Source organism: Psammomys obesus, unplaced genomic scaffold, assembly GCF_907164565.1.
Source record: "Psammomys obesus unplaced genomic scaffold, mPsaObe1.curated_primary_1811, whole genome shotgun sequence".
In the NCBI taxonomy this organism is placed as follows: domain Eukaryota; kingdom Metazoa; phylum Chordata; class Mammalia; order Rodentia; family Muridae; genus Psammomys; species Psammomys obesus.
Window position 1 is genome coordinate 69,309 of NW_026589684.1, and position 17,953 is coordinate 87,261.

General features: G+C 36.8%; 1 pseudogene; it reads left to right on the plus strand.

The window, feature by feature from the left end:
• Nucleotides 1-8,833: 8,833 nt before the first annotated feature.
• Nucleotides 8,834-9,768, plus strand: LOC129675181 (olfactory receptor 4C15-like; annotated as a pseudogene).
• Nucleotides 9,769-17,953: the final 8,185 nt, after the last annotated feature.

A 17,953-nucleotide genomic window follows, 5' to 3' on the forward strand; every position in this document is an offset into this window, starting at 1 on the left:
TAGCTAGTAATCTTAAATGAAAAGATGTTTAGATTTATGGATCAATTAAGAACAATCAATTTAAGAACAATTTAAAATAAGGTTTTAATCCATTTATTATTTATAATATTTATTTTTGAAATACATTTTAAAACAACCACCTAGAAAAACAGCCTTTCTGCTCATCCCTTTTACATTTTTTAATTTTACAGACATTTTTATATTATCAAAGAAATTCTGTTCTTTGCAGATGTACTGATGCTAAAATTAGCTTTTGTACTAAAATAGTGGGCTATGTGGATACTTGAGAAAAGGGAGGCAAACTTCCCAAAGTTACTGCTCAGTGACATCCTGTATAACTCAAGAATTTTCAAGTGTATTGCAATTAGAAAAGAAACTCATGCTGAGAAGTATTCCATTGTGTAAATGTGCCACAAATTCTAAATTCATTTCTCAATCGAGGGAAATCTGGGTTGTTTCCAGATTTTGGCTATTATGAATAAAGCTGCTATGAACATGGTTGAGCAAATATCCTAGTATACTTGCGCATATTTTGTATATATGACTTGGAGTGGCATAGCTGTATCTTGAGGTAGCACTATGCCTAGTAGTCTGAGAAAGTGCCAGATTGATTTCCAAAGTGGTTGTAGAAGGTTGCATTCACACCAGTAATGGAGGAGGGTCTCCCTTTCTCCACAACCTCTACAGCAAGCTTCATTCCTTGAGTTTTTGATCTTAGCAATTCTGATGGGTATAAGGTGGAATCTCAGGGTCATTATATTTGCATTTCCCTGATGACTAAGGACATTGAGCATTTGTTTAAGTGTTTCCCTGCTATTCAATATTTCTCCATTGAAGAATATCTCTGTTTAGCTCTGTACCTCATTTTTTAATCCTATTACTTGACTTGTTGCTGTTTAACTTTTTGAGTTCTTTATATATTCCAGATATTAGCCCTCTGTAAGATAAAGGGTTGGTGAAGATCTTTCTCAGTCTGTAGGCTGTGGTTTTGTCCTGATGACACTGTCCTTTGCTTTAAAGAAGCTTCTCAGTTTCACAAGGTACCATTTATTGATTGTTGATCTTAGAGACTGTGCTGTTGGTGTTGTGTTCAGGAAGTTGTCTTTTCTGCCAATGAGTTCAAGGTTCTTCCCCACTTTTTCTACTCAGCAATTTTAAACAAGAAAATCATGGAATTTGCAGGCAAATGATGGGAACTAAAAAAGATCATCCTGAGTGAGATAACCCAGAAGCAGAAAGACACACATGGTCTATACTCACTTATAAGCAGATATTAGACATATGATATAGGATAAACATACTAAAATGTGTATACCTAAAGAAACTAATCTTGAAGGAGGACTCTGGCTAAGATGCTCAATACTCCTTCAGAAAGGCAAACCAAATAGACACCTTAATTGGGAGAAAACAAGGAACACGACAGGAGCCTACCACAGAGGGTCTCTGAAAGACTCTACCCAGCAGGGTATCAAAGCAGATGCTGTGACTCACAGCCAAACTTTGAGCAGAGTGCAGGGAATCTCATGAAAGAAGGGGGAGATACTAAGACCTGGAGGAATAGCCAGTGCTCTTAACCAGAGGTGAGACACCTCTGGGCACAGGGATCTTTTCTGAGACTGATCTCCAACCAAGGACCATACACAGAAATAACCTAGAACCCCTGCACAGATGTAGCCCATGGCAGCTCAGTATCCAAGTGCTTTCCCCAGTAAGGGGAACAGGGACTGACTCTGACATGAACTCAGTGGCCTGCCCCTTGATCACTTCTTCCTGGTGGGGTGACTTAGCCAACACACAGAGTAGAGGATTCAGGAAGTCCTGATAGAACTTTATAAACTAGGGTTAGGAGGACTTCCCTTATCAGTGGACTAGGGAAGAAGGATAACAGAGGAAAAGAGTGGGAGGGTGGGATCAGAAGGAGTTGAAGGAGGGGGCTGCAACTGGTATAAAAAGTGAATAAATTGTAAATAATAATAAATTATAATAAAAAGAAAAAAATATCATTTGATAGTAATTTGTGATAGTCTTGTTTACATATCATATCATTAATGAATGTGTTACATGTTTCCTCCTTTCAGTATTTCTGACACTATGATACATTCTATTATAAAACTTTCTTTTCTCATTTTATTATAAAAATAGAATTTTGGGGCTATTTAGCTGTTTCAAAGATATAAACATATTTAAGATTCTATAATTGGTTTCTAATATATATGTTGAAAGAATTGCATGAACAAATGAATATTTTTAAAACGTGATTGTAAAAGATTATTTTCATTCAAGTGATTGAATTTCCTTGTTTTGGGTTCACAAGCATTGTTTAAAATAATATGTATGATAAAATATTCACAAATTTATTTTGATTTATAGCTTATGGTATACAATGATAAAATCTATGAAGTGGACTTTGTGTGGTGGCACGTTTTTAATTCCACTACTTTGGAGGTATCAGGAGTTCAAATTCATTCAAGGATACCTGGTGAATTTGAGTCTGGCCTGGGCTATTCAGGACCATGTCAACCACATTAAAATAATCAATAAACAAAAATACCCTTTCAGCTTGTTTTTTTTCAGTTTTTTAAAAATATTTTTTTTCATTTATTGCAGTTTATTCACTTTCTATTCCAGCTGCAGTCCCTTCGCCTTGGGAACTAGAAAAGACCATCCTGAGTGAAGTATCCCAGAATCACAAAGCCACTGCACACTTTTACTTAGATAATTGAACATGCTTTAGAATAATAGAGATCATACAAGTATTTCAACTAAAACAAAGATATGTCCAGAAACACAAAAAATTAAGTGACAGCACATACTAGAAAGGATATGGATCAAAAGGAACAAAAATCAAAAGTTAAAAAATGTCAGTGGTATTGATTCACTTGATATCACCACACAACTTTACTGTGTGTACATTCATCAAGATAGTAATAAAAAATGCAAACATTTGTCTATTCTAAATATAAGTATTTGTTTAGATTAATTTTAATTATTATTTCTTTTAGTGCCAAAGTTTAATTTAGACTAAAATTTAACTTAATACCATATCATGTTTAACATCTTCTAAATAATATAAAATCATAACCTTTGTGATCATAAGCATACAACTATACTTTAGTTTCCATTTTGTTTTAACACAAATTGTGTTGCTTATTTTATTAGAAAAATGATTGTGCCATTTTGGTTGAACCTAGTGGGAACTTTACATTGTATGTAAAAGATAGTATTATTTTTATAAAATTTTTTATATTATTATTTTTTATATTAATTACAGTTTATTCACTTTGTATTCCAGCCGTAGAATCCTTCCTCATTCCCTCCCAATCCCACCCTCCTTTTCTTTTTTTTAATTTTTTATTAATTACACTTTATTCATTTTGTATCCCCCCATAAGCCCCTCCCTCTTCCCCTCCCGATCCCACCCTCCCTCCCCTTTCTGAATGCATGCCACTCCATAAGTCCACTGATAGGGGAGGTTCTCCTCTCCTTTCTGATCTTAGTCTATCAGTTCTCATCAAAAGTGGCTGCATTGTCCTCTTCTGTGGCCTGGTAGGGCTGCTCCCCCCTCAGGGGGAGGTGATCAAAGAGCAGGCCAATCAGATTATGTCAGAGGCAGTCCCTCTTCCCATTACTAGGTAACCCACTTGGACACTGAACTGCCATGGGCTACATCTCTGCAGGGGTTCTAGGTTATCTCCATGAATAGTCCTTGGTTGGAGTATGAGTCTCTGGGAAGTTCCCTGTGTTCAAATTTTCTTGTTCTGTTGCTCTCCTTGTGGAGACCCTGTACTCTCCAGCTCTTACTATTTCCCACTTCTTACATAAAATTCCATTCACTCTGCCCAACAGTTGGCCATCAGGCTCAGCATCTGCTTTGATAGTCTGCAGGGCAGAGGCTTTCAGAGGCCCTCTGTGGTAGGTTCCTAGGTTGTTTCCTGTTTTCTTCTTCTGGCTTTCAGAAGCCCTCTGTAGCAGGTTTCTAGGTTGTTTCCTGTTTTCTTCTTCTGATGTCCATCCTCTTTGCCTTTCAGGATGGGGATTGACCGTTTTAGTTAGGGTCCTCTCTCTTGCTTAGTTTCTTTAGATGCACAGATTTTAGTGGGTTTGTCCTATGTTGTATGTCTATATGAGTGAGTATATACTGTGTGTGTCTTTTTGCTTCTGGGACAGCTAACTCAGGATGATCCTTTCCAGGTCCCACCATTTACCTGCAAATTTCATGATTTCCTTATTTTTCATTGCTGAGTAATATTCCATTGTATAGATGTACCACAATTTCTGCATCCATTCTTCAGTTGAGGGGCATCTGGGCTGTTTCCACCTTCTGGCTATTACAAATAAAGCTGCTACAAACATGGTTGAGCAAATGTCCTTTTTGTGTACTTGAGCCTCTTTTGGATATATGCCTAGGAGTGGTATGGCTGGATCTTGGGGAAGCGCTATTCCTAGTTGTCTGAGAAAGCACCAGATTGATTTCCAGAGTGGTTGTACAAGTTTACATTCCCACCAGCAGTGGAGAAGGGTTCTCCTTTCTCCACAACCTCTCCAGCATGTGTTGTCACTTGAGTTTTTCATCTTGGCCATTCTGATGGGTGTAAGGTGAAATCTCAGGGTTGTTTTGATTTGTATTTCCCTAATGGCTAATGAGGTTGAGCATTTCTTTAAGTGCTTCTCTGCCATTTGATATTCCTCTATAGAGAATTCTCTATTTAGCTCTGTTCTCCATTTTTTTTAGTGGATTACTTGGTTTGCTGCTTTTCAGCTTCTTTAGTTCTTTATATATACTGGATGTGAGTCCTCTGTCAGATAAAGGGTTGGTGAAGATTCTTTTCCAATCTGTAGGAAGTCGCTTTGTTTTGATGACGGTGTCCTTTGCTTTGCAGAAGCTTTTCAATTTCATGATGTCCCTTTTATTGATTTTTGCTCTTAGAGCCTGTGCTGTTGGTGTTCTGTTCAGGAAGTTGTCTTCTGTACCAATGAGTTCTAGGGTATTCCCCACTTTTTTTTCTAGCCGATTTAATGTGTCTGGTTTTATGTTGAGGTCTTTGATTCACTTGGACTTCAGTTTTGTGCAGGGTGATAAATATGGCTCTACTTTTATTTTTTTACATGTAGACATCCAGTTGGACCAGCACCATTTGTTGAAGATGCTATCTTTTTTCCACTGTATGGTTTTGGTGTCTTTGTCAAAGATCAGGTGTCCATAAGTGTGTGGGTTTATTTCTGGGTCCTCTGTTCAGTTCCATTAATCCACCATTCTGTTTCTATGCCAGTACCATGCAGTTTTTAAAACTGTTGCTCTATAGTACAATTTAAGATCAGGGATGGAGATACCTTCAGAAGATCTTTTACTGTAGAGGATTGTTTTAGCAATTCTGGGTTTCTTGTTATTCCATATGAAGTTGAGAATTTTTCTTTCCAGGTCTGTAAAGAATTGTGTTGTTAATTTGATGGGAATTGCATTGAATATGTAGATTGCTCTTGGTAAGATGGCCATTTTTACTATGTTAATCCTGCCAAGCCATGAGCATGGGAGATCTTTCCATCTTCTGATATATATATATATATATATATATATATATATATATATATATATATGTATATATATATATATGTATATGTATATATATATTTTGTTTCTTTCTTCAGAGACTGAAAAATCTTTTCATACAAGCCTTTGACTTGCTTGGTTAAAGTTACAGCAAGGTACTTTATGTCTTTGTGGCTGTTGTGAAGTATGTTAGAAAGACCTGGACGGAGCAGGAGCTCCACAAAGAGAGCAACAAAACCAGAACATCTAGGCACAGGGGTCTCTTCTGAGCTGATACTTCAAACAAGGTTCATGCATGGAAATAACTTAGAACCCCTGCACAGAAGTAACCAATGGGGCTCATGTCCAAGAGGGTTCCCAAATAATAGGAACAGGGGCCTTCTCTGACATGAACAAAAAAGCCAGTCCTGATGAGACCTGATAGATAGGGTCAGATGAGAGGGGAGGAGGAACTCTCCTATCATTGGACTGGGGGAGGAGCATAGGAGAAGAGTGAGGGAGGGTGGGATTTGGATGGGATGGGGCAGGGGGCTACAGCTGGGTTATAAAGTGAATAAACTATAATTAATAAAAAGAAAAGAAAGACAAGAAAAAAAACAGAAAAGAAAAAAATGGGATACAGAGCTAAACAGTGAATTCTCAAAAGAGGAATATCTAATGGCAGAGAAACAATTAAAGAAATGCTCAACAGAAATTGTGGTACATTTACACAATGAAATACTACTCAGCTATTAAAAACAAGGAAATCATGAAATTTGCAGGCAAATGGTAGGAACTAGAAAAGATCATCTTGAGTGAGGTAACCCAGAAACAGAAAGACACACATGGTATATATTCACTCATAAGTGGATATTAGCCACATAATATAGGATAAATATGCTAAAATCCATACTCCTAAAGAAGCTAACATGGAAGATTCAAGAGAAGATGTTCGATCCTCATTCAGAAGGAAAAACGTGATAGATATAAGAAGCTGGAGAAGATAGGGAACAGTACAGCAGCCTACCACAGAGAGCCTCTGCAAGACTATTGATCAAGGTATTGAAGCAGAGGCTGAGACTCATAGCCAAACTTTGGGCAGAAAACATTAAATTTTATGAAAGAAGAGGAGAGATAGAAGACCTGAAGGGGCCAAGAGCTCCAAAAGGAGACCAACAGAGCCATAAAAACTGAGCCCTGTGGGCCCTGAAGAGAATGATACTGCAATGAAGGACAATGCATGGAGAGGGCATAAAACTCAGGTTCAGATATAGCCCATAGACTTAGTCTCCAAGTAGGTCCCTAGTAAGCAGGGACTTTCTCTGGCATGAACTCAGAGCAGGCTCTCTGATCACCTTTCCCTGGGAGGGAGGCGTGTTGAAGCCTTGCCAGCTCACAAAGGAAGATAACGCAGCCAGTCCTGATGGGACCTGATATTCTAGGGCCAAATATAAGGGGAGGAGAACCTCTGCTCTCAGTGGACTAGGGGAGGGGAATAGGGTAGAGGATGAAGGGAAGGTGGGATTAGGAGCAGATTAGGGAGGGGAACACAGCTGGGATACAAATTGAATAAATTATAATAAATGATAATAATAAATATATATTTTTTATAAAAAGAAATGCTCAATGTCTTTAGTTATCGGAGAAATGCAAATCAAAACTACCCTGAGATTCCAATTTGCAGCCATCAGAATGGCTAAGATAAAAAACTCAAGAGATGACTCATGCTGGAGAGGATGTGGAGGAAGGAGAGCCCTCCTCCATTGCTGGTGGGAATGTAACCTTGTGCAACTGCTTTGGAAATCAATCTTGTGCTTTCTCAGAAAATTAGGAATAGTACTACCTCAAGATCCAGTTATACCACTCCTGGGCATATATCTGAAAGACGCTAAACCATACAAGATCATTTGCTCAACTACGTTCATAGCAGTATTATTCATAATAGCCAGAATCTGGAAACAACCTAGATGTCCGTCAACTAATGAATGGATGCAGGAATTGTGGTACACTTACACGATGGAATACTACTCAGCTATTAAAAACAAGGAAATCATTTTGTTTTTAAAATATTTCTTAGACATTTTTATTTCAGCTTTCAAAAACTCTTTATTTAGTTTCATGTCCTTTTAAATTTTTTTCTTTATTATTATTTATTACAATTTATTCACTTTGTATTCTGGCTGTAACCTCCACCCTCATCTCCTCCCATTCTCACCTTTCCTCCTCCTTCTCCCCCTACACCTCTCCCCTAGTCTACTGATAGGGAAGGTCCTCCTCCTCTACTATCTGACCCTAGCCTATCAGGTCTCATCAGGACTGGCTGGTTGTATCCTTTTCCTCTCTGGCCTGGCAAGGCTGCCCCCCCCCCCCGAGCCCCAGTGAAAGGTAACCAAAGAGCTGGCCACTGTGTCCTTGTAGAGACACCCCTGCTCCTCTTACTAGACAACTCAACATAGAAACTGAGCTACTTATGGTCTACATCTGAGCACGGGGTCTAGGTCCTTTCCATGCATTGTCCTTGGTTGGTGATTGGTCTCTGCAGGGCCCCCTGGGCCCAGATGTTTTGGCTCTGCTGGTCTCCTTGTGGAGCTTGTGTTCCCTCCTGGTCACATTTTAAGATATTAAGAGTCTCATGCTCTACCAACTGAGCTAGCTGGGCTGTGGTCACATTTTAAAGTGATGAAGTAAAAGTGAAATTTCAATATTTGGCTCACAGACAACAGACAGAATTTTCTTTAGTAAAGTGAAGATTGATTCATTTGATGTTTCAACACACCTCATTGTTGTAAACAAATTCACAGAGCAGCCAGTTTTTCAAGTGAATGATTTACAGCTTCTCTTATTGCTAGATAAGGCAGTGTTCTGCTTAGTCACTGAGGATTATTTCACCTGCTCTAGTGTGTGCAATACCAGATAAGATGGCTAAATTGTGATATTTTGTATATATCTAGAATATAGTTTCTAAATGTTTTTATTATTTAACTTAAAAATACAAAGATAATGACAGTTCAAAGATTTATTATTTTCTTCCCTACCAGAGAGTAGATTCTTTCATCCCCAATATTTAAAATGTGGCTATTTCATGGTGTTCAAGTTCATTCTCACCTCAGTTCTAAATGTTATATACCTATATACTTTACAAACATTTTAATATTCTGCTTCTAATAGTGATAAAATAAATCAAGATAATTTTGATAAAGGACATACCAACTTGTTCATAGTAATTCTATAAATTATATTTAGTGTTTTTTTCATAATTGTAGGTTTAGTTGAACATATTTTACATTTACCATCTCCTTGAGAATCATGAAAAACCAGAGCTGTGTCACTGAGTTCATATTCCTGGGGCTTTCACAGAACTCAAAAGTTGAGAAAGAACTATTTGTTGCATTTTTGATGCTCTACCTTGCAACTATTGGAGGCAACATGATAATTGTGGTGACCATCATCTACAGCTCTGCACTACTTGGTTCCCCCATGTACTTCTTCTTGATATTCCTGTCCTTACTGGATGCATGCAATGCTCTTCTACTGTAACACCCAAGAAGATTGTAGACTTCTTCTATGAGAGAAAGAGCATTTCCTTTGGCTGTTGCATGACACAACTGTTTGCTGTCCACTTCTTCACTGGAATGGAGGTGATTCTCTTGTCAGCCAGGGCCTATGATTGTTATGTAGCCATTTGCAAGCCCCTTCACTACTCTTCCATCATGAACTGGAAGCTCTGTGGCAATCTTGTGATGGTGGCATAGACAGGAGGTTTCTTGCATTCTATCATACAAATTATCTTCACTTTGCAGCTGCCCTTCTCTGGACCCAATATTATTGATCACTACATGTGTGACTTGTTCCCATTGTTGAAGCTTGCCAGCACTGACACATACATATTTGTCATTTTGGTGTTTGCCAACAGTGGGTCTATATGCATCATAATCTTCTTTATTTTGCTTGTCTTGTATGGTGTCATCTTGTACTCTTTGAGAACTCACATCTCTGAAGGGAAATTTAAAGCTCTCTCCACCTGTGGATCCAACATTACTGTTGTGGTTTTATTTTCTTTGTTCCATGCATATTAATGTATGCAAGGCCTACATCTGCATTCTCCTTTGAGAAAAATGCTGTTGTGCTTACCAGTCTTGACACCATTGCTCACTCCTATGGTTTACACTTTCAGGAATAACAAAATGAAGAATTCAATCACAAAATTGTGGAATAAACTGATAGTTTCTGACAAATATTAAAAATTACCATTACTATGTTCTGGAAATGGATTTGTGAGTAAGATAACTTTATGCTGTGCAAAGAGAAATACATAAGTTTTAAGTTTTTAAATACATAAGTTTTAGGTTTCAAGCACCCATATCATAATCCAGGAATAACAGAGTCCTTTAACCCAGTATTGGTTCAGTGGGTCAGATAAACTAATCCCAGATGCTTAAAAGACTGTTAATTTATTCAAACACATAACTGAAAACTCATTCCAGAACTTATTGATAATTAAGTAGTGTGCAACAGTTGAAAATGGTCATATTGTCTAATGTATTTCTATGTATGTGCACAAGCATGAAGAGCATGCTTTCTTCATGTCTACAAATATATGTGCTACCTACTTACCTACCCATTCATCCCCATACAAACATGAAGAAACAAGAATTCATTATTTACCTATGCAGTTTACATTACTTAGGTTAACATATAGAATGAAATTACATCATTCTTTAGAGAGCCCTTTACTGATTGAGGTAAGAAAACTTTTTAATGTTTCTTTTTATTTTTGATATTTTAATATAAATGTTACTTCTCCTCTACCCTTTCTTCTTCAAACCTTTCCATATGCACCTTCTTGCTCTCTTTCAAATTCGTAGTTTTTTTCATTAATTATCATTCTTTGCATATCTGTATATGTATACACATTTATATTCCTACATATAAGTGTCTCAGTCTATATAATGTTACTTATGTGTATGTTTTTAGGGCTGAGCATATAATATTGGATAATCATTTGGCATGTTCTTTCCTGAAGAAGACTATTTTTTCCACTCTCAGCCAGTTATGGTGACACACACTGGTTGGACAAGCTGAAGAGACAAAAACAGAAGGATCCTGAGATATCTTTTGTAGAGATTACATTATTGAATTGTTGAATTGAATTGTAGAGATTACATTATTGAATTGACTACTTAGTATTGTCAAGTGACAAACAACACTAATTCATGTGACAATAAATTCATAACTTTCTACTCTCATAAATTTAATGAAACATTTGAAAAGGTTTCAATATTAGAAAGCTTGCCATTTAAACTATGACATATTTAAAAAGCAGGTTGGCAAACTGAATGTGCATTAAAATTAGGAAAATATTGAAATTATTCCAAGAGAAAAATAGAATATTAAGTGACATTTTGAGACATCAAAATGCATCAAAAGAATTCAACCCAAATTCTGGGTGCTTCTGTATTATTTGACTTAACTTTAAAATTAGTACTATTCTTGTTTGATACAATACTTGAGTAAGTTAATTTTTTCACAGATTAGTGTGACTATACTAAGAATCTCTTAAGTGATATTATGAGCTCATTCCAATGAGTTTTGTGACCTAATTCAATTGAGGAAAACACATAAACTCTTCCTCTTCCAATTCACCCAAAGGCAGGTAGATGTTGGGCATCACTTTGTGGGCTAAGATATAATATATTTATCTCAATCTTTACAGGGAGAAAAAGAAACCAGAGAAAGCAGATTCAAGATTAGTTTTTATAAAAGTAATATATTTCGAATTCTTGAGTGATTTTTATTATTCTAAATTTTCTTTATATATGATATATGTGATATATGATATATAAATATGTGATTCTCAATGAAGCTCATTGAAATTGAAGCATATTCTATAGCAATTTATGGTAATGCTATGTGAAGGTTGATAAATTAAATTTGTAGGAAAATACTTAGTTATAGCGTGCTTTTCTTTTCAGGGGCATTAGCAGGCCAACTGAATTTTACAGACAAAATTAATAAATGTTCATGTTTGTGTCTTCTTAGTTTTACATTGCAATATGAAAGTACAAGAGCTCAAAGAAGATGCATGGAATTGTATTGCATTCCCAGTGGAAACTGTTTAAAAATAAGATCCAGATCAAAACAATATTTGAATAAAATGTGTAGCTTACATCAGACAAAATGCTTAATAGAAGCTTAGACATTTTGGGGGTGATTTGCCCACCTAATCTCTATGTTTGTCATCAAACTCAAAGGAAACACATCTTCCTGATATCCTTGCCTTGCAAGTAAAGAATATTTTCCCCAAAGTTGTTCATTTATTCCCAAGAATTAGCTTAAGAAATAACATATGAAGGCAGACCTATCAGAATATCAGATTTCTCAACAGAAACTATAAAAACCAGAAGGGCCTGGACAGAAATCATGCAGACTACTATACCCAGCAAAACTTTCAATCAACATAGACGGAGAATTCAAAAAATTCCATGACAAAACCAAATTTAAACAATATCTACATAGTAACCCAGCTCTACAGAAGTTACTAGAAGGGAAACTCCAAATCAAAGAAAATAACTACATCTAAGGAAACAAAGGAAATAGATAACTACACAACAAAAAATAAACCCAAAAGAATACAAGCAATAAAACTCAGTGACACCACCAACCCCACATCAAAAGTAAGTAACAATTGTTGGTCACTAGTATCTATCAACATCAACGGACTCAACTCCCCAATAAAAAGACACACAGTAACAGAATGGTTGTGGAAACAGGACCCAACATTCTGTTGCATCCAAGAAACACACCTATGCAACAAAAATAAACACTACCTCAGAGTAAAGGGCTGGAAAAATGTTTTTCAAGCAAATAGTTCCAGAAAACAAGCTGGAGTAGCCATCCTAATATCTAATAAAAGAGACTTTCAACCCAAGTTAATCAAAAATATAAGGAGGGCCACTATATTCTCATCAAAGGAAAATTCATCACAATTTTGAATATCTATGCCCCAAATACAAGAGAACCTACATTCGTAAATGAAACAATATTAAAGCTTAAATCATACATTGATCCTAATACCTTAATAGTGGGAGACTTCAACACTCCACTCTCACCAAAGGACAGATCAACTAGACAGAAAAATAGGGAAATAAAAACACATACAGAGTCCCTAAATCAAATGGACCTAATAGTCTACAGATCTTTTCATCCAAACTCAAAAGAGTATACCTTCTTTTCAGCACTGCATGGAACCTTCTCCAAAATAAACCATATAGTTGGTCATAAAGCAAGCCTCAACAGATACAAAAAGATTGAAATAATCCCTTGTATTCTATCTGACCACCATGGATTAAAGCTGGACCTCAACAACAACAGAAATAACAAAAAGCCGACACGCACATGGAAACTGAACAACTTGTTAATCAATGACAGCTAGCTGGGTTAAGGAAGAAATAAAGAAATTAAAGACTTCCTAGAATTCAATGAAAATGAAGGCACAACATACCCATATTTATAGGACACATTGAAAGCAGCGCTCAGAGGAAAATTTATATCACTAAGTGCCTTCAAGAAGAAATTCGTAACATCACATACAAGCACCTTAATGGCCCAACTGAAAACCCTAGAAAAAAAAAGAAGAAGATACACCCAAGAGGAACAGACAGCTGGAAATAATCAAACTCAGGGCTGAAATCAATCAATTAGAAACAAATAAAACTATTCAAAGAATCAATGAAACGAAAAGCTGGTTCTTTGAGAAAATCAACAAGATAGACAAACCCTTAGCCAAACTAACTAAAAAGCAGAGAGAATCTATCTAAATCAGCAAAATCAGAAATGAAAAGGGGGACATAACTACCGACACTGAGGAAATTCAAACAATCATTAGGTCATACTACAAAAGCCTATATGCCACAAAATTTGAAAACCTAAATGAAATGGACAATTTTCTTGATAGATTCCATCTTCCAACATTAAGTCAAGATCAGGTAAAAAGACTGAAGAGCCCTATATCCCCCAAGGAAATTGAAGCAGTTATTCACAGTCTCCCCTCCAAAAAAAGCCCTGGGCCAGATGGTTTCAGTGCCGAATTCCACCAGACCTTCAAAGAAGTGCTAACACCAATCCTCCTCAAACTATTCACAAAATAGAAACAGTAGGTACATTACCAAACTAATTCTATAAAGCGACAGTCACCCTGAAGCCTAATCCACACAAAGACCTAACAAAAAAAGAGAACTTCAGACCTATCTCTCTTATGAACATTGACTCAAAAATACTCAATAAAATACTTGCAAACCGAATCCAAGAACACATCAAAGATATCATCCACCATGACCAAGTAGGCTTCATCCCAGGCATGCAAGGGTGGTTCAACATACAGAAATCCATCAATGTAATCCACCACATAAACAAAATGAAGGAGAAAAACCACATGATCATCTCCTTAGATGCTGAAAAAGCATTTCACAAAATCTAACACCCATTCATGTTTAAAGTCTTGGAGAGATCAGGGATACAAGGCACATACCTAAACATAGTGAAGGCAATATATAGCAAGCCTATAGCCAACATCAAACTCTATGGAGAGAAACTTAAATCAATCCCACTGAAATCAGGGACAAGACAAGGCTGCCCACTCTCTCCCTACCTCTTCAACATAGTACTTGAAGTCCTAGCCAGAGCAATAAGACAACTAAAGGAGATCAAGGGGATACAATTCGGAAAGGAAGAGGTCAAAGTGTCACTATTCGCAGATGATATGATAGTATATATGAGCAACCCCAAAAATTCAACCAGAGAACTCCTCCAGCCGATAAACACCTTCAGCAAAGTGGCAGGATACAAAATCAACTCAAAAAAAATCAGAAGCCCTCCTATATAACAAAGAAAAAAGGGCCGAAATGGAAATTAGGGAAACAACAGCCTTCACAATAGCCACTAATAACATAAAGTACCTTGGGGTGACACTAACCAAGAAAGTGAAAGACCTGTATGAGAAAAACATCAAGTCTTTTAAGAAAGAAATTGAAGAAGATATCAGAAGATGGAAAGATTTCCCGTGCTCATGGATTGGTAGGATTCACATTGTGAAAATGGCCATCCTGCCAAAAACAATCTACAGATTCAATGCAATTCCCATAAAATACCAACTCGATTCTTTACAGACCTTGAAAAAAAAGATTCTCAGCTTCATATGGAAAAAAAAACCCAGAATCTCCAAAACAATCCTGTACAACAACAGATCATCTGGAGTTATCTCCATCCCCGATCTCAAGCTGTACTACAGAGCAATAATAATAAAAACTGCATTGTATTGGCATAAAAACAGAAAGGAGGATCAATGGAACCGAATAGAAGACCCAGAAATAAACCCACACACCTATGGATACTCGATTCTTGACAAAGAAGCCAAAACCATTCAATGGAAAAAAGACAGCATCTTCAACAAATGGTGCTGGTCCAACTGGATGTCCACATGCAGAAAAATTAAAATAGATCCATATTTATCACCCTGCACAAAACTAAAGTACGAGTGGATCAAAGACCTCAACGTAAAACCAGATACTCTAAATCTGTTAGAAGAAAAAGTTGGGAACAGACTAGAACTCATTGGCACAGGAGACAACTTCCTGAACAGAACACCAACAGCACAGGCTCTAAGAACAACAACCAATAAATGGGACCTCATGAAACTGAAAAGCTTCTGTAAAGCAAAGGACACCGTCATCAAAACAAAATGATTGCCTACAGATTGGGAAAGAATCTTCACCAACCTTTTATCTGACAGAGGGCTAATATCCAGTATATACAAAGAACTAAAGAAGCTGAAAAGCAGCAAACCAAGTAATGCACTTAAAAAATGGGGAAGAGATCTAAACAGAGAATTCTTGACAGAGGAACATCGAATGGCAGAGAAACACTTAAAGAAATGCTCAACCTCATTAGCCATCAGGGAAATGTAAATCAAAACGACCCTGAGATTTCACCTCACACCCATCAGAATGGCCAAGATGAAAAACTTAAGTGACAACACATGCTGGAGAGGTTGTGGAGAAAGGGGAACCCTCCTCCACTGCTGGTGGTAATATAAACTGCTAAAACCACTTTGGAAATCTATCTGGCACTTTCTCATACAATTAAGAATAGTGCTTCCTCAAGACCCAGCTATACCGCTGCTAGGTATATACCCAAACTTTGCTCAAGTACACAAAAGGGATATTTGCTCAACCATGTTTATAGCAGCTTTATTTGTAATAGCCAGAACATGGATACAACCCAGATGTCTATCAACGGAGGAATGGGTACAGAAATTGTGGTATTTTTACACAATGAAATACTACTCAGCAATCAAAAAGGAGGAAATCATGAAATTTGCAGGCAAATGGTGGGATCTAGAAAAGATCATCCTGAGTGAAATATCCCAGAAGAAGAAAGACAAACACGGTATATACTCACTTATATAGACCTATAAGATATGATAAACATAATGAAGTCTATACACCTAAAAACGATAATCAAGAGAGCAGATATGGGGTAAGATGATCAATCCTCATTTAGAAAGACAGATGGGATGTGCATTGAACATATGACAGGAGTCTACTGAAGGCATCTGAAAGACTCTAACTAGAAGTGTTTTCAAAGCAGATACAAAGACTCATAACCAAACCTTTGGCAGAGTACAGGGAATCATATGAAAGAAGGGGAGTTAGTCTGATGGGGAAAGGATAGGAGCTCCACAAGGACCAAATATATCTGGGCACAGGGTCTTTTCTGAGACTGACATTCAACCAAGGACTATGTATGGATAGAGCCTAGAACCTCTGCTTGGATGTAGCCCGTGGTAGCTCAGTAACCAATTGTTTTCCCAGAGTAAGGGGATAAAGGACTATTTCTAATAGGAACTCAATGACTGGCTCTTTGACCTCCCCACCCCGCAAGGGAGGAGCAGTCCTGTTAGGCCACAGAGGAGGACTTTGCAGCCAGTCCTGAAGATACCTGATAAAACAGGATCAGATGAATGGGGAGGAGGCCCCCCTATCAGTGGACTTGGAAAAGGGCAGGGTGGAGATGAGGGAGGGTGGGTGGGATTGGGAGGGAATGAGGGATCGGGATACAGCTGGGATACAGAGTTAATAAAATGTTATTGATAAGAAAAAAAAATTAAAAAATAAATAAATTAAAAAAATTATAAATTTATAAATAAATTAAAAAATAAATTAAATTAAATAAATTTTAAAAAGAAATAAATATTTGACAAAAATCAGTGACTTAACTTATTTATGAAGCTACTAATTCAATGTTTGAAACAAAACCATGAAATAAATTATTTTAAATATAGTATAGTATCCAAAACAGGTTTGTTTTGTTACATTAAAATCAAGAATTACCCTTTTATTATTTTAATCTTGAATATTCAATTGTAGAGAAAAGTGTGAGAGGTTGAGCAAATCATCTCTCCTGAAGGATGTGGAAGAACTAAAATGGGAAATTGAGAACTCAGGGTCAGAGTGCGTAAGAAGCACATTATATCCCAGGGTTCATTTTTATTGTTATAACTCTTTTTTTAACAAATACAAGTTTATAATTAGCAGAGGAGCATAATTCACAGGCCACTATGTTCAGGGTAGGGAGGAAATACAGTCCAGAGTTAATGTGCACTATTGAAATAATTATGGCCATGTCAAGGATGCAAATACCTCAAACCCATGGAAAGCGTTCACTGGGCCAGGCTTAGAGAAAAGGTAAAGCTTCTCTCTTGTGCTATTATGAGTATTTATGAATGATTGACCCTTAGTTAAAACCAGTGTATGCAGCAATAATCCACTATAGCTTTCTCCTTTAGGATGACTGCAACCTGAAACTGTTCCCCTCCTATGAGGATGAGTTAATCCATGTCCTTTTCTTTCCTGTTGTATATAATGAACTTGCTGAATTTCCAATTTGCTCTTGTTTCATCTCCATTGGAGCACATGTTCCACTCATTCTAGCTTTTCTCTATATGTTTGCTGGGATTTTTTTTCCTTTCAGCCAATTCACATCAATAACAGAGACTGGAAGATAGCCTTGTGAAGGTAGCCTTCATAAAAGCTTATGAAGAAGTTCAAGGTCCTAGGGGAGAATCTACCTACTGTTGTTGTTGTTGTGTTTTTTGGTTTTTGTTTGTTTATTTTGTTTTTTATCGTACATGGAAATGATGGCAGCCTTTTAAATACTTGTGCTAATACCCATAGTATACTTTTTAGCATGTTGAGTAGTTTCTTCTTGCACTGTGTAGTGCTTAATGCAAAGAACTATACATCTTTCAAGTGCAGAGCAAGTGACTGTTTAATGTTCATCCCTAAATGAAACAGTTATTTTACCTTTTTCCTAGATCCAGGAAACATTTTGTAACAGAAGCCAGGAATATCATAAGAGTTTGATGAAGAT